At 44.0% G+C, this 18,482-nt stretch overlaps 1 protein-coding gene across 2 annotated transcripts in view; it reads left to right on the forward strand.

Annotated features, from left to right (window-relative positions):
• LOC115107106 (muscarinic acetylcholine receptor M2-like) overlaps positions 1–18,482 on the forward strand; it is a 77,924-nt gene that overhangs the window by 50,001 nt on the left and 9,441 nt on the right. Inside the window, exon 1 of one of the 2 annotated variants that reach the window (XM_029630494.2) lies at positions 12,140–12,355. The exons of the other annotated variant lie outside the window; for it this stretch is intronic. The gene's annotated coding sequence lies outside the window, so the exon portion shown is untranslated. Of the gene's footprint in view, positions 1–12,139; positions 12,356–18,482 lie in introns of those variants that run through there. 2 annotated transcript variants of the gene reach the window in all.

Consider the following 18,482-nt stretch of genomic DNA (forward strand, 5'->3'; position numbering starts at 1 on the left):
CTTTTGAAGCTTTCCCAGTAACACTGTAACATGTTGCATTGCCGTGTTCCTTTTGAAGCTTTCCCAGTAACACTGGAACATGTTTCATTGCCGTGTTCCTTTTGATGCTTTCCCAGTAAACACTGTAACATGTTGCATGGCTTTGTTCCTTTTGATGCTTTCCCAGTAAACACTGTAACATGTTGCATGGCTTTGTTCCTTTTGATGCTTTCCCAGTAAACACTGTAACATATTGCATGGCTTTGTTCCTTTTGATGCTTTCCCAGTAAACACTGTAACATGTTGCATGGCTTTGTTCCTTTTGATGCTTTCCCAGTAAACTCTGGAACATCTAACAGCTAGCGTTCCTGGGGAGAGCACATGTTACTAACATAAAGGAAACAAGATGAACTCATTTTTAAAAGGGTCATTTTCATAGTTTTTGCATGTGAAGGAAGTGCTGCTATACTGTAAACACGTATATACATTACCGAATGTATTGTACAATAATAGATCATCTACCACCATACTATGTAAGAAAACGACTAAAATCATGTTTTTTCTAACAGAAATATTAGGGATGTTAGACTACAGATAAAATGGAAGTACCTCACAGTTTAGCTTGTCAACTTTTCTCTGTGTTTGACTGATTCACCATCATTACACTGGTCAGTTGGCCTTGCCACCAATGGCTGAGACAGAAGTGAATTTAATCTCAAGAGACAAGGACTTTTTCATTCTGGTCAATTATCATTTTTCAGTTACCCTCATCTGAATTGCATTACAAAGAGGGGGATCAAAACCACAGCAATTTCTCTGTGAAGGATGGATCCTCGTCTGGCTTTTGCAGAAAGGGCTGCATGCATTTGAATTAATCCGAATCTATTATCTCCCCCACCGGAGTAATAGGTCAATTGTGTTCAAAGCTTAAAAGTTAGAGAAAGAGAATTCTGCCTCTTTCATTTTTCATCACTTGTGTTACCATGTTCAAAAGGGGCTACTGGCCTTTGTGAGGCTATGAGGTACTTCCATTGTCACATAAAACAGCTTTTAACGTCTATCATTTATAGGTCTCTACCGATCACGTACTGTAGCCGCAGATGAGACTGACTAATACGACAATGCAGACTCCATTTTCCTCAGAGCTCATTTAGCTTGGAAAATGCCACATCATTTTCACAGCTCCATCTCAGAAAACAAGATAGACTACTGAAGTCTTTCCGTCCAGCTCTTCTCCCCCCGTGGATCCACCATTTCTCTTAATGTCCAACCTTTTGCTTGCACTGTCTCGTTTCTTAGACTTTGATCAATATCAGTTTGTAATGTCTGTTGTTTACCCTATCTTGACTGGATGTTTGCCAATGAATCCCCCCCCCCCTCTCTCTCTTCTGCTCATCCTCTTACAAAGGACAATTGGCAGAAGCATTACAGACTAACAGTGAAAGATAGAGAGAGCAAGAGAGCTGAGGGAGGCTAACTTTGCGGCCGAGACCTTGTGTCTTCAAATTGCCAAAGTGCTGCATCATAAGTTCTTGTTGCGTCCACATTCCTAATGAATGAGGCTGATTTTGTTCTGGCTTCACGGCGTATTGGTTTGTCCGTCCCTGTTGAAGAACTGTTTGCTTGTGGTCCCATGAAAACCTAAGACAAGACTATGTCGACTTCATAAATACAGAGGCTGATCTTCCTCAGCCGAAAGCACCCTTGATGGTACTGCTTACCTGGCTCAATTATAGGATTTGCTCATACATCTCTGTTGCACTTCTTCCCCTGTGGCCGTTCATGTTTGAAAAGCAAACTATGTGATCATTGTCTAAGAAATCGGTCACTATTAGTAAACTCTGTGAACATCATTTAACGAAGCAGTAACCGTTTTGGACAGCTATTCCTGCATTCCTCTCTGTAATGCAAATGAGTTGAGCGAAAAGTGGGAAACTTAAGTGTTTAATATACAGCATGATTCATTTATGACAGTGCCTGTGAAATATATAGCGGGGCTTTTCGAGACTGAGAGCTAATTGGAGTTTGTTTTTGAGCAATTTTGAGAGGCTTGTTCTGACATTGTCAATGAGTATTAGGACATTCATATCCATCTTTTTGAGAGGACTTGATCAAGAATACCTGGTATTGGTGAAAATATGTAACCATTGTCTAAAGTGTAATAATGTTGGGTCCAATAGAGCAAAAGTAATAAACAATAAGCAATGTTGAGTGACTGATGGAAGCTGATTAACACACTATGCAGGCGTGTTTAAGGTCAGGAGAGCAGACAATGTGAGAAATCCCATTAACGGGCTCTGAGGTACCGTGTGAATTCCATCTTCTTCTTGACTCTGTGCTAATAGCAGCATGCGTGGTGGGGTTATATACAACCTGTCATGTATTCATCTATACTGAGGCTTTTGCATTGGGAGGGGAATTAGAGGTAATGACAGTAAGATGAAGCAGAGATAACACCTAGTGATTTCTGTCACGATCACCCTTCTCTGCTCCCACCTGTCCTGACATCGCCTCTCAAAGTCTTAGTGTCTGTTTGCTGTGCATTGGGAATCTGATGCTTGGATCAAGGTTGTATTCCGTGGATTAGCAACCGTCAGCCTGTTTCATTTCCAGTCACACATCACACCCCACAGGGCTTTGGGCTGGAGATTACTGCAAGGGAATGCTGTCGCCCACTTGTCTGGCATGTGGAACATTTTGTTCCTCCCTTATCTGACACAGGTGAAGTTTTCTCTTTACAAGTGTTAGACAGATTCTACTGCAGGTCAATGACCACAGAAAACCTTCAAACATTAATGATTCTTCAACCGCAACTCCCACAACCCACTGAGGAAGCTAGACAAGTTGCAAGTATGTGTCCTGGATTGTACCTGGCGGTAACAAAATGAGTCAAGCTACAAAACAAAAGGTGGGGTTCAGAGACAGCTTGACCCTGCTGAAAAACTGCCAAGTAATGTGAACAGGGTAGTATGGTTCTAGGTTTTCCCTTTAACTATAGCACATTTCCCCTAGACCTATTCCTATGTGTTATACATCTATTCTATCAGACCTGTGCAAACGGGAGCAGCCAGGAAAGCAGGCAAGAACATTCAGGTGAATGGAACAACCTGCTCAAGGACGATGTAGCTTGGCTTTGTCGTCAAGCTCTGCGTCAAAGGAGAAAGGTAGAGGAAGAGGCTGAAAATACGAAAACAATGAAGTGGAACAAATCCAACAGGCCCATGTTTTATCTCCTTCCTTTCGTCTGCCTTTCCTTCCACTCCCGCTATCTTCCTCCATCTTAATGAGCAGCAGAACTTTCCATCTACGGAGAGTGCAGGAGCAATATATCACAAGCAGGACACAGAGAGGGGACGGGGAGAGGACAGGAGCGTGGTGACGGCGATGCTGGCAGAACACTATACAGGGCAATTAAGATTGAGTAGACAGCCACGCTGATTCACAGAGAAGGAGAGAGAGCGACATCATGGCAAGGAGAATGACACAGGCGTCCTGTGTTCTCTTTAAAGAGGAAGCCTATATTTGAGAAAAAAGTTTTAATGATTTATTATATCTATGGTGTGAATTTAAATGATTGCTGTTACTCTATTCAGCTTACAAGGTTAAGATTCCATGTGTGATTGAAGTAGGATAAACTCCATTATACTGATTATGTACGGTGCATTCAGAAAGTATTCAGACCCCTTGGCTTTTCCCACATTTTGTTACGTTACAGCCTTATTCTAAAATGGGTAAATTGTTTTTTTCCCTCATCAATCTACACACAATACCACAAAAAATTGATTTCAGAAATGTTTGCAAATGTATTAAACATAAAAACTGAAATATCACATTTACATAACAATTATGACCCTTAACTCAGTACTTTCTGAAGCATCTTTGGCAGTGATTACAGCCTTGAGTCTTCTTGGGTATGACGCTACAAGCTTGGCACAACAGTATTTCGGGAGTTTCTCCCATTCTTCTCTGCAGAATTCTCAATCTCTGTCAGGTTGGATGGGGAGAGTTGCTGCACAGCTATTTTCAGGTCTCTCCAGAGATGTTAGATCAGATTCAAGTCCGCGGTCTGGCTGGGCCACTCAAGGACATTCAGAGACTTGTCACAAAGCCACTCCTGTGTTGTCTTGGCTGTGTGCTTAGGGTCGTTGTCCTGTTGGATGATGAACCTTCGCCCCAGTCTGAGGTCTTGAGTCCTCTAGAGCAGGTTTCTATCGAGGATCTCTCTGTACTTTGCTCCGTTCATCTTTCCCTCAATCCTGACTAGTCTCCCAGTACCTGCTGCTGAAAAACATCCCCACAACATGATGCTGCCACCACCATGCTTCACCGTAGAGATCGTGCCAGGTTTCCTCCAGATGTGACGCTTGGCATTCAGGCCAAAGAGTTCAACCTTGGTTTCATCAGACCAGAGAATTGTGGTTCTCATGGTGTGAGAGTCCTGATTTGGTGGAGGGCTGCAGAGATGGTTGTCCTTCTGGAAGGTTCTCCCATCTCCACAGAGGAACTCTGGAGCTCCATCCGGTTCTTGGTCACCTCCTTGAACGAGGCCCTTCTCCCCCGATTGCTCAGCTTGGCCGGCGGCCAGCGCTAGGAAGGGTCTTGGTGGTTCCAAACTTCTTCCATTTAAAGATTGGAAAGGAAAGGAAAGGGAGATACTTAGTCAGTTGTATAACTGAATGCATTCAACTGAAATGTGTCTTCCGCATTTAACCCAACCCCTCTGAATCAGAGAGGTGCGGGGGGCTGCCTTAATCGACATCCACGTCTTCCTCATTTAACCCAACCCCTCTGAATCAGAGAGGTGCGGGGGGGCTGCCTTAATCGACATCCACGTCTTCCTAATTTAACCCAACCCCTCTGAATCAGAGAGGTGCGGGGGGGCTGCCTTAATCGACATCCACGTCTTCCTCATTTAACCCAACCCCTCTGAATCAGAGAGGTGCGGGGGGGCTGCCTTAATCGACATCCACGTCTTCGACGCCCGGGGATGATGGAGGCCTTTGTGTTCTTGGGGACCTTCAATGCTGCAGAAATGTGTGCCGCGACACAATCCTGTCTCTGAGCTCTATGGACAATTCCTTCAACCTCATGGCTTGGTTTTTGCTCTGACATGCACTGTCAATTGTGGGACCTTATATAGACGTGTGTGTGCCTTTCCAAATCTACAATCATGTTTCTACAGTCAAATTGTAGAAACATCTCTAGGAGGATCAATGGAAACAGGATGCACCTGAGCTCAATTTCGAGTCTCATAGCAAAGGGTCTGAATACATTTCTGTTTTGAAAAACCTGTTTTCACTTTGCCATTATGGGGTGTTGTGTGTAGATTGATGAAGAAAAACATTTATTTGATCATTTTTAGAATAAGGCTGTGACGTACATATGATTTCTTTTAAGTCTGAATACTTTCCGAATGCACTGTATGTGTGAGAGGGCTCCGCTTGTGCTGTATGACAGTTAAATCATAGTACCTACCAGAAAGTTAACATCTAATAACACATTCTGGGAAAGACTGTCCCCTGAGTACCATGCTGAATCCGGTGTGCAATTCACTGTGCATTCTCAAATAACACTTGACTCATCCAATCACCGAGATGTCCAGGCAGTTCATATTTGCATAAACCCTAAAGTACTCCACGAGTCATGACTTTGGTATTTTGGTGCTGAGAGTAAAACCACTCAGACGAGGCATTTCGAATGGCCTTAATCTACTAAAGGAAGCATTCCATCTTGACCTGAATGCATATCTCTTGTCCTTGTCTCTCCCATAAAGTGGATTGTGCATTGAGTCCTCCACATCCCACACATTATGAGACTGAACCATGCACTGTACAACAACTGACTGCACTCGTACGATAAGGGCTCATTACCCAAAGTCAATTGATGTCCTCAATGTAACACATTCAGAGAGAGAGAGAAAGAGATGAGCTAATGCAGTGAAAAGGCAATGCACAGAATGAGACTAGAGTCGTTATAGATCCTCAAAACCACCATACTAACGATATCATACCAGTATTATCAACATTCAGCGACCAATATAAATAACATTTTTGTTCACTCTTCCATTTCGCCAAATCATCACATCACAAAGTCCTTACGTACACTACATGACCAAAGGTATGCGGACACATACTCGTCGAACGTATCATTCAAATATCATGGCCATTAATATATGATTGATTCCCCCTTTGCTGTCACAACAGCCTCCACTCTTCTGGGAAGGCTTTCCACATTGTCTGCGGGGACTTGCTTCCATTCAGTCACAGGAGCATTAGTGATGTCGGGCACTGATGTTTGGCGATTAGGCCTGGCTCGCAGTCAGTGTTCCAATTCATCCCAAAGGTGTTTGATGGGGTTAAGGTCAGGGCTCTGTGCAGGCCAGTCAAGTTCTTTCACAGCCAATCTCAACAAACCATTTTTTTATGGACGTCGCTTTGTGCACAGGGGCATTGTCATGTTAAACAAGAAAAGGCCTTCTCCAAACTGTTGCCACAAAGATTGGAAGCACAGAATCATCTAGAATGTCATTGTATGCTGTAGCGTTAAGATTTTCCTTCACTGGAACAGGGGAGAGTCACCTTTCCAACAAGTGACTTGTTGGAAAGGTGACATCTCATGACGGTGCCACGTTGAAAACGCTGAACTCTTCAGTGGCCATTCTACTGACAATGTTTGTCTATGGAGATTGCATTGCTGTGTGCTCGATTTTATACACCTGTCAGCAAAGGGTGTGGCTGAAATAGGCTAAATACTTGTGTATATATAGTGTACTGTAGATTGCTCTTTTCATAATCACTGAAGACTTTGTCCATCGGATTGGAGGATGTGCTCCTTCACACCAGGTGTGATTCATTTCCATAATCTAATTACTGGACCAAATTGTTTCCATTAATTCCCTAATTCCATGTCGCTCCAAGTTTGTTCCCAGCATCTGTAAAAGATCCAGACACCTGTTCCTCTCCCTGTACACTTGAGACAGCTGGCTCTGGACCTTCACAGTAGAACATGGCGTAATGGAACCAAGCTTTATAGAGGAGGCCTCAGCGCAGGGCAGGGCCAATGGGTTATTTCTGCAACCTGATACGACTGCTGAGCCAAAAACACCCATGAGACAGAGAGGGGAGAGACGGTGCGGCACCGTGTGAAAACCACAATGAGCCAGCGGAAGGCCCACTCGTTGCCATGCATAGTATGGATGGCTGTGGACAGTAGGAGAGTCCCCCTGCAGTATAAAAAAGGAAACGGGATATATTGTCATTCTCTACGGGAGCGTAGTACCTGGGAGATACGCTCAGATGATGACAGTGGCCATGTAGAGCGTCACATTACCAAGTGTAATGGGTTTCATGACCGTAGCCTCAGCCAAGCACAACCCTGTAGTGATTCTGTTTTCCAGGATACCTCTGTCTTCTCCAATGAGGCTGAACCCAGCACTATATCTTGCTACGTGCCACAGCAGGATTTAGTTATCTTTCGATTCAAAAACGAATATTAGTTTTTTTGCCAGTCGTTAGCACTGCCGGGAAGAATACTGTAAATATAGTGACAAGCTGATGGGAAGTGTCTGTTTTTAGAGTGTTAGCTCATCAAGGTGTACCAGTGACAGTTACTATTGTGCACATTCTTTCCGTGCCATTACCCCCTCCCAAACATGATGCCTGTCCTGGCAGTTGTCGCCTACGGCACTCCAGCAGAGTGATGACCTGGCTGCCAGATGTTGCCGTTAATATGTCTGCCTGTTGATAATGAGCTATTTCAGGGGTGCCGCTACTGTCCTTGTAGCCCAGTGGAAAAAATGGCACATCTTTCTGCCAACAATGACACCTGGGACATTTTCCACAGAGGATGAGCCAAAACAAGATTTAACTAGAGGTAATAACTCTTACTTTCTGCCGTGTCAGAAGTCTTGCTGCTTTATGAAGTCTGAACATAGGCCTAATTTGACTGAAGTATCCCTGTTTGTACAGGTCTGTATTCTTTCAGTGCATAAACAATGGTTGTCCTAACCCCAAAAACATGGTATCTAGTTTAGATTTTATATGATCGCAAGATGACTGAAAATGCACCGAACTTCACCAGTAAACAAAGAATGGAAAGAATTACTGCTCATCTAACACAGGAAACATACGTCCAGTGTTTTTCAGTTGCAGGTCAATTATGAATGCAGTAACGATTAGTGAAAGGCAATATTGGTAGCATTTGGGTAAGTAGCGTGATTGTGTTTGTCTAGTGGCGGCAGTCACACGGGGACACTCAATGTGACAGGAGGAAATTGACTCATCTGCTTGAGGGCTGTGTGCATCTTGGTTTTTCAAAGCAATTTTGACCTGGCTCAGAAACTGTTACCAAGTGAAAGTAGGCTAAGGGAATAGATTATATTTCTCTTGCCCTTCATCTGACAAAAACAACTTTGCATATTCATACTGTCATACTGTGGTGATTTGCATAACTGGGTTAGGAAGGAAAACATTAGTTAGTCCTATAGTTAGCTAATGCTTCATCTTCAGGAATGACCTATGAGTTGAACCTTTGAATTACATTGTCCAAGATCTATTTTGTGGCACTTGCTAAGTTGTTCCTGTATAAAGAGCTCCTCCTCTAATGCTGTAAATCAGCACAGCTCTGTTGGTGGTGTGGTCTGACAAGATGACAGAGGTCGTACATGACACTGTCATTTTTCACAGATGGCGTTGGAGACTGCTGTAGAAAACTAGCCAGAATATCAATAGGCAAATCTATGTGCATTCTCAGAGAGCCGTGCAGACAGGGGAGAGAAATAGAGGGCACCTTAAACTAACAGACCTGGTATAGGGGAAGTATCATTTGTGGTAAATCAGGATGAATGTAATTTCTAGGAAGTGGCATGTAAAGGTCAGATTGTGGGCTCTTCATCTTCTAAGGAATAGAGAGGGTTTATCTAAAGCAGGGGGTCAAACTCAACCCATAGAGAGCCTAGCGTCTGCTGGTTTTTGTTCTTTCCTTTCAATGAAGACCTAGACAACCAGGTGATGTAAGTTCCGTACTAATAGGTGACCTTAATTCATCAATCAAGTCCAAGGTAGGAGCGGAACACTCGGCCCTCTGTGGAATGAGTTTGACACGTGATCTAAAGCAATGGAAGCAATGGAGGGAGGGAGAGCAGAGGTGTTTTTATGATTCGGTTAACCCTCAATGTGGGGACTGACCCAAGCTGATGAGGAGGTGTTCTCTGGAGAGGACAGCAGACAGTGTTTGCACACCCCAGAGTGTTTTTCCACAGGCTTGAATGTAATTTACTGCTTGTCAACTCTCCATTAACCCCTCGTGCTTTGTGTCCACTCTGCCACTTCAGCGGCGCCTGTGAACTGTATGCTTTGTCACACCTGCTCAGACATTTCCATGCTGAGGAAACATGGAGCCGGAGGGGATGGCTGCCATTTTACAGGCTCCTAACCAGCTGTGCTTTTTAGTTTGTTTTTTCATATTGTTTGTACATAATGTTGCTGCTACCGTCTCTTATAACCAAATAGAGCTTCTGGATATCAGAACAGCGATTACTCACTGTGTACTGGATGAAGATGTTTTCCGACGCGAAGGATATACGGCCCAAATTTCCGTAATCAGCTTGAAGAAAAGATGGAGGAAAAGGGGGAGGAGGGCGGGGTGCCTTGTAAGAATTTGCCGATGAGTAGGTTAACCACCACTTCCCTTCTTATTATTGGCTGACGTGCAATCATTGGAAAACAAACTGGATGATCTACGATGAAGACTGTCCTACCAACGGGACATTAAAAACTGTAATATCTTATGTTTCACCGAGACGTGGCTGAACGACGCCACAGATAATACAGAGCTGGCTGGCTTCTCCATGTAGCGGCAGAACAGAGCAGCTACGTCTGGTAAGACGATGGGCGGGGGGTGTGTCTATTTGTCAATAACTGCTGGTGCGCAATGTTAAATATTAAAGAAGTCTCGAGGTATTGCTTGCCTGAGTTAGAATAACTCACGATAAGCTGTAGACCACACTGTCTACCAAGAGAGTTCTCATCTATATTATTCGTAGCCGTCTATTCACCACCACAAACCGATGCTGGTACAAAGACCACACTCAACGAGCTGTATAAGGCCATAAGCAAATAAGAAAATGCTCATCCAGAAGTGGTGCTCCAGATGGCCGGGGACTTTAATGCAGGCAAACTTAAATTCATTTGACCTAATTTCTACAAGCATGTCACATGTGCAACCAGAGAGGGAAAAAAGCTCTAGAACACCTTTACTGCCCACAGAGACACATACAAAGCTCTCCCTCGCCCTCCATTTGGCAAATCTGACCATCATTTTAATTTCTTTGAGCTAACATTTTTGAGGCCGTTCTCTTGGCGGCAGTGTGTGTTTTAAAGCTTATTTCCTGCAATTCTATACATTTTGCCACGGCTTCTGTCATGTTCTTATGCTGAGTGACTCAAACATTATAACAAAATGAATGGGGTTCTCCTTGACTTTAATTTAGGAGATTGTTAGTTCTCATGATCTGTTTTTCTACCTACTTTATATCTGATTTTAGTCATTTAAGTGTACACTGAAAACGTTTTATTATCCCGAAAATAATCTCCGGCTGTGGTGCAGCGAGGAAGGCCTGTGTATTCCAGGCATGCCTCGCCACAAACAGCGCAGTAAACAAAGGCCTTAACCTTGTGTATTCCCATGGAGAGCAGGCAATAAAAACGCATCTAATCATCTGAAACAGGGGGTAACTGCCCTGGGCTTTACCTTGAATCAGTGCTCGGAGATGGGAATGAGAATCTGTACCCTGGGGAGTCAGCATAATGCATCACTTTAAGTGCAGCTAAATAACCCGCACATCTGTAATCACATTCCCTTGCGTGTTTTATACAGAATCCAGATGAAATTATGTGTGTGTGTCTCCCAAGACATAGGTGAAGTCAGAATATCGCTTGTAACAAATGTGACCTGGAAAGTTAAAAAAAAACATATTGGTCAAAACGATCAGTTTGATTTATTAGATTTCGGAAGAAAACGTTTCTTTTCGTTTTGCATACTGGTGATCTGACTTGTTAGACAGTGAAGAGAAAGGGAAGGATACCCACACAAATGCAGAAAAGGGGATAAGTTGGCCCTCCCTGCCTCCCAAAGGGGCACAGGCAATTTTCAGCTCCAGGAGCAGTAAAGTCCAATGGTGGAACAATACTCAACTCATGTATTCACACATCCACCCCACAGTGGCAACTGACTCTCTCGCATTTAAAAAAACATACTAAACATGGGGAAATGGGGACAGTGGAAATCAATGACATGGGAGATGGGACTACACCACAAATCACAGGATGGCAATACAAATATAGATATATTCATAAGATGATCTAACATTAAAAAATATGTTTTAGCCAAGGAGAAAACGATGTACTTGACAGGGCAATAGAAAACAAAGTCAACAACTGCAAGGGAGATGTCATTATCCACCTCACAGGCTGGGATGGCACCATTATCTCCCTGTCACGTTTTGTGCCTCAGCACCAATCACTGGGGGATATAAAGTGAGTTCAGAAATGATTGACACCCTTGATAAAGATGAGCAATAAAGACTGTATAAAATAAAGAATTCAAATACTGAGCTATATTGTATGCTGAAAACAATGGAGAAATTAATCGTGAATAATGATGTGTGAAAAAGTTACACGGGGTCAAAGGTCATACTAACCTCCCCTGTTATTGGTAATGGTGAGAGGTGAGCATGTGCCGTGACTCGGGAGTTGGATGTAACTCTCACTCCTGCTGAGCTACAGCTAATTCTGGGTCGGAGGGAGCAAAAGGCCATAAAGGCGGCAATTCATCGTGAAAAACAGAAAAACAGAAAGGAGAGGGCCAAGCAGCTCCGCCCGCGGTCAGTCAGGGATTGCAGCATCAGCAGGCTTACTTCCATCGTCAGCACCTTCACCTTCAGCCAAAAGTGGAGCCCGGGGAATTACCAGAACAGGGGGGTGTGCAGTGAAACGTGAACTTCCACTAACCCCCTTCTTTGACATCCTTCTGGAAGGAGACGTCAAAGAATAACAACGAGGACTGGGGGTTTGTGGAGGGGCAGTCCATTATGGATCAGATGTTACCAGTTTTAAGGGAGTGATTGAATGAGCGGAAATTACAGTATTGTATGAATTTGATGTAACCGGTTTGTGGGGAGGAGTGTGTAATGGAGGCATGATTATATGTCTTTGCAGGTTAGACGGGGTCTGCTTTGTTTCAGAGCCTATTTTTTGGACCTCTCTCTTTTTGGGGATTTTTTTTGCCAATGATTTACTGTTTTTGTTCTTCACTTTTCGGGAACACTGTTGTTGGGGGCCGAGCCTTTTTCTGAATTCTTCTAAGACATCAGTTAGAGGTAAGCCTCCATTCTTTTACCCACACGGGCAGGGTCATATAATTAGGATGTTTCTTTAGGAGGAACAGGATTGGGTTGGGTACCCTAGGATTGACTAAGGTATCCATAGGACAAGTAGACTGATTGTAAATGGCTTTGCTTAAATAAAAACAGGGAGTGGATTTCCTCTTGCGGGGCCACTGTCCGAAATAAAACAGAGGGTTCCTCTCTTTGTTACCGTGTGTGTGGGCCCATGCTTGGGGTGTGTATAGCAATGTCTAGGATGTTAGGCTAAGGCATGACATGGTGACTATACCATTTAGTCTCGTGGGAGTAAGGCATGACACGGTCACTATACCATTTTGTCTCCCGGGACTAAGGCATGACACGGTCACTATACCATTTTGTCTCCCGGGACTAAGGCATGACACGGTGGCTATACCATTTAGTCTCGCGGGACTAAGGCATGACACGGTGACTATGCAATTTAGTCTCGTGAGACACTAGGTCCCATAACGGGGAGTACCTCCAGGTCCACAGGTGAAGGGTTTGTGACGCGCACCCGTAGTTGTAAAACAAAATATGTATTTAATAATAACAGTTGCCAAGCGGAGAAAGTATACTCACCACTAGTTTCCCTGTTTTTTTTTTTCGTTTCCCTGGTCTTATGGTTTCCCTTGTCTTATAGCTCCCCCTGGCTTATAGCTCCCCTGGACTTATTGTTTCCCTGGTCTTATTTTCCCCTGGTCTTATAGTTTCCCTGGTCTTATAGCTCCCCTGGACTTATTGTTTCCCTGGTCTTATTTTCCCCTGGTCTTATAGTTTCCCTGGTCTTATAGCTCCCCTGGACTTATTGTTTCCCTGGTCTTATGTTTCCCTGGTCTTATAGTTTCCCTGGTCTTATAGCTCCCCTGGACTTATAGTTTCCCTGGTCTTATAGTTTCCCTGGTCTTATAGTTTCCCTGGTCTTATTTTTCCCCTGGTCTTTATAAGCATGCCACGTTCAAAATATGCAGAACTAAGAACAGAAGTAGCCCTTGGTTCACTCCAGACCTGACTGCCCTTGACCAGCACAAAAACATCCTGTGGCGGACTGCAATAGCATCGAATAGTCCTCACGATATGCAACTGTTCAGGGAAGTCAGGAACCAATACACACAGTCAGCTTTTTCAAGCAGAAATTTGCATCCTGTAGCTCTAACTCCAAAAAATGTTGGGACACTGTAAAGTCCATGGAGAACAAGAGCTCCTCCTCCCAACTGCCCACTGCACTGAGGCTAGGTAACACGGTCACCACTGATAAATCCATGATAATCGAAAATGTCAATAAGCATTTCTCAACGGCTGGCCATGCCTTTCTCCTGGCGACTCCAACCTCGGCCAACAGCTCCGCCTCCCCCGCAGCTACTCGCCCAAGCCTCCCCAGCTTCTCCTTCACCCAAATCCAGACAGCAGATGTTCTGAAAGAGCTGCAAAACCTGGACCCGTACAAATCAGCTGGGCTAAACAATCTGAACCCTCTCTTTCTAAAACTACCCGCCGCATTGTTGCAACCCCTATTACCAGCCTGTTCAACCTCTCTTTCATATCGTCTGAGATCCCTAAAGATTGGAAAGCTGCCGCGGTCATCCCCCTCTTCAAAGGGGGTGACACCCTAGACCCAAACTGTTACAGACCTATATCCATCCTGCCTTGCCTATCTAAAGTCTTCGAAAGCCAAGTTAATAAACAGATCACTGACCATTTCGAATCCCACCATACCTTCTCCGCTGTGCAATCCGGCTTCCGAGCCAGTCACGGGTGCACCTCAGCCACGCTCAAGGTACTAAACGATATCATAACCGCCATCAATAAAAGACAGCACTGTGTAGCCGTTTTCATCGAACTGGCCAAGGGCATGTTGTCTGGACCTCTGGCAGTCTCTATGGGGGTACCACAGGGTTCAATTCTCGGGCCGACTCTTTTCTCTGTATATATCAATGATGTCGCTCTTGCTGCGGGCAATTCCCTGATCCACCTCTACGCAGATGACACCATTCTGTATACTTCTGGACCTTCCTTGGACACTGTGCTAACTAACCTCCAAACAAACTTCAATGCCATACAACACTCCTTCCGTGGCCTCCAACTGCTCTTAAACTCTAGTAAAACCAAATGCATGCTTTTCAACCTTTCGCTGTCCACACCCGCCCGCCCGACTAGCATTACCACCCTGGACGGTTCCGACCTAGAATACGTGGACAACTATAAATACCTAGGTGTCTGGCTAGACTGTAAACTCTCCTTCCAGACTCATATTAAACATCTCCAATCAAAAATCAAATCTAGAATCGGCTTTCTATTTCGCAACAAAGCCTCCTTCACTCACGCCGCCAAACTTACCCTAGTAAAACTGACTATCCTACCGATCCTCGACTTCGGCGATGTCATCTACAAAATAGCTTCCAACACTCTACTCAGCAAACTGGATGCAGTCTATCACAGTGCCATCCGTTTTGTTACCAAATCACCTTATACCACCCACCACTGCGACCTATATGCTCTAGTCGGCTGGCCCTCACTACATATTCGTCGCCGGACCCACTGGCTCCAGGTCATCTATAAGTCTATGCTAGGTAAAGCTCCGCCTTATCTCAGTTCACTGGTCATGATAACAACACCCACCCGTAGCACACGTTCCAGCGGGTATATCTCACTGATCATCTCCAAAAAAAACACGCCATTTGGCCACCTTTCCTTCCAGTTCTCTGCTGCCAGTGACTGGAACTAATTGCAAAAATCGCTGAAGTTGGAGACGTTTATTTCCCTTACCAACTATCTAAGCAGCTAACCGATCAGCCCACCCAATCTACCTACCTCATCCCCATACTGTTTTTATTTTATTTACTTTTCTGCTCTTTTGCACACCAGTATCTCTACTTGCATCTGCTAAATTGTAACTATTCGCTCCTATGGCCTATTTATTGCCTACCTCCTCATGCCTTTTGCACACACTGTATATAGACTTTATTTTTTCTGCTGTGTCATTGATTTGTTTATTGTGTTATTGGCTTGTTTATTGTTTACTCCATGTGTAACTCTGTGTTGTTGTCTGTGTCACACTGCTTTGCGTTGTCTTGGCCAGGTCACAGTTGCAAATGAGAACTTGTTCTCAACTAGCCTACCTGGTTAAATAAAGGTGAAATTAACCATTTAAAAGCTTCCCCTGGTCTAATTGTTTCCCTGGTCTTACAGATTCCCTGATATTATGGTTCCCCTAGTCTTATAGTTTCCCTGGTCTTATAGTTTCCCTGGTCGTATAGCTTCCCCGGTCGAATAGTTTCCCTGGTCTTATAGTTTCCCTGGTCTTATAGTCCTGGGAGAGCCTGATGAACTATGGGTCGCCCTGCCCCTGAGCTGGACACCCCACTGAGTGGTTTTTAATAAAAATGTTTCTTCCACTCCAGCTGTCGGCCGCCGAGCTCTACGCCACTGGTATCAGTGTGATGCTGGGATCGGGACTGGGCTGGAAAGGCAATTCCCGTGGGTAATAGGCCTGAAGCAGGGATAACCTAGGCCAGCTCATTAAGCTCAAGGGAGAGGTGTGAGTTGGGCAAGACACAAGTCTTGGGGGTGTGATCTTTGATACTGTAACTTTCTCACTCATCATTATTCACAGGATTATCCGTAATTATGGTAGCATCCAACATGACACAATACATTATTTACCATTCATTTCTATTGGGCACAAAATAATCTGAAACACAACCAAAACAAACTGCAAAGGCATCCAACAAGTTTGTAGTCACAAGGTTGATGTCGTCATTACGTGCTATGAACATGGGACGAAAAACTAAACTTTTGACTACTTTATTTATAAGGAGGGGGGTCAATGATTTGGACCCCTAGCTTTTAGAGAGAACATAAATATTACTTGTTGAACTCCATCTAGGTCACATTTTATTTGGATAGTCTGGATACTTTACAGATGGTCATACTATCAACACATTTTCTGTTGATAAGCAACTGCCTGCTAAGGTTAGGGTTAGGGTTAAGGTAAGGCTTAAGTTTAGGGTTAGGATAAGGGTTATGGTTAGGGTTAGGGTTAGTAGATAGTTAGTTGAAATGTTACTGATAGTCTGTAGAGCATCTATAAATAAAGTGTTACCCATTTAGTCAAATGAGCAGCCAGACTGCAGCCCCGGGTCAGGCATGAGGCATCTGTGTCCCATCCTCTCAAGGGAAATGTCAAATACTGACTGGCTGGGCTCCCTAGAGTGTGAATGCAATGTCCTCAGCAGGGTGATGTCACCATGACAAGGTGAGGAGACATTTAGAAGAAGACTTTCTCTAGAGGCCCTTAAGCAACATTTATGTGCCATGGTTCTGCAGAGAGGGGATTTGTGACGGTCTCTATTTGATTCCGGAAGGGCAAAGCTTTGTTCTGTTATGGCAGAGATTTCAGGTGTGGGACGAGACTTATGTTAGCTGGAGGTGGACAAAGATGTGCCGAGGGATATACTCACTCCCCCATCCTCACTGAATCATCCACTTCCTTTCTCTAATCCACTTCTCTCTAGTGAACCACACGTGTGTCCTGTTTGTATTGTTTGATGTTTTAACATATAAATAGGTGGACTTACACATTTGATGGGGATTAGTCCAGTTTAGCTCTGTGCCTAATGCAATGATTAGGGATTTCTGCCAGAGCAGATAAGTCAATTACTGTATCGCTAGTTATTCAGAGGCTGTGTTCAACTGTTAAAGGGGCATAAGCCTAAAAGCAGGACCTAAGATATAAGGAACTGTTCAGTGTCAGTTAATGAGCTGTCAGCCAATACCTCCTCATTAAGTCCCATTCACATCAACCAATTGTGCATTGTGACAGTCAAACAGGTCCCTGAACCATCCAGTATCACAAAACAACTACTCAAAGTGACAAATTACTCAGAGACAATCTGAGTAACTCAGTCAGATGCTGTACACCAAATGAGATCGCCCTGCCCATCAGCTGAACCACTATTAGATGTAGCAAACGTGCAGAGCCTCCCTCTGAGAGCATGTTCCCTCCAAACACTTTACCGTGAGACTGGTTGTGAAGGTTTTCCTCCTCCTCTACTGAGGAGGACTAGCGAGAAGGATCGGAGGACCAATGCGCAGCGTGGTATGTGTCCATATTGTTTAATAAAACATAAACTGAACACTCAATGAATACAAAACAATAAACGTGAACAAAACCGAACCAGTACTGTGTGGCGAACAGACACAGACACGGAAACAATCACCCAAAAAATAACAGTGAAACCCAGGCTACCTAAGTATGATTCTCAATCAGAGACAACTAACGACACCTGCCTCTGATTGAGAACCATACTAGGCCGAACACAGAAAACCAACCTAGAAACACAAAACATAGAATGCCACCCAATTCACGCCCTGATCAACTAAAACAAACAAATAACACAAGAACTAGGGTCAGAACGTGACACTGGTAGCTTTGTCCGATTCAGGTGAACAGGATAGACTACAGGCCACGAAACAAGGTAAAATACTAGGGGCCTGAAAACACATGGATCAATTTGTATTTTCTTTGAGCTGCAGAGCCCGTCCCCCAAAAAGCTGGATATAATACTACCAGCTCTTACCTGCCTGAAACACATCTGGATATAATACTACCAGCTCTTACCTGCCTGAAACACATCTGGATATAATACTACCAGCTCTAAACACATCTGGATATAATACTACCAGCTCTTACCTGCCTGAAACACATCTGGATATAATACTACCAGCTCTTACCTGCCTGAAACACATCTGGATATAATACTACCAGCTCTTACCTGCCTGAAACACATCTGGATATAATACTACCAGCTCTTACCTGCCTGAAACACATCTGGATATAATACTACCAGCTCTTACCTGCCTGAAACACATCTGGATATAATACTACCAGCTCTTACCTGCCTGAAACACATCTGGATATAATACTACCAGCTCTTACCTGCCTGAAACACATCTGGATATAATACTACCAGCTCTTACCTGCCTGAAACACATCTGGATATAATACTACCAGCTCTTACCTGCCTGAAACACATCTGGATATAATACTACCAGCTCTTACCTGCCTGAAACACATCTGGATATAATACTACCAGCTCTTACC

This window comes from Oncorhynchus nerka, linkage group LG23, assembly GCF_034236695.1.
Source record: "Oncorhynchus nerka isolate Pitt River linkage group LG23, Oner_Uvic_2.0, whole genome shotgun sequence".
Taxonomy (NCBI): domain Eukaryota; kingdom Metazoa; phylum Chordata; class Actinopteri; order Salmoniformes; family Salmonidae; genus Oncorhynchus; species Oncorhynchus nerka.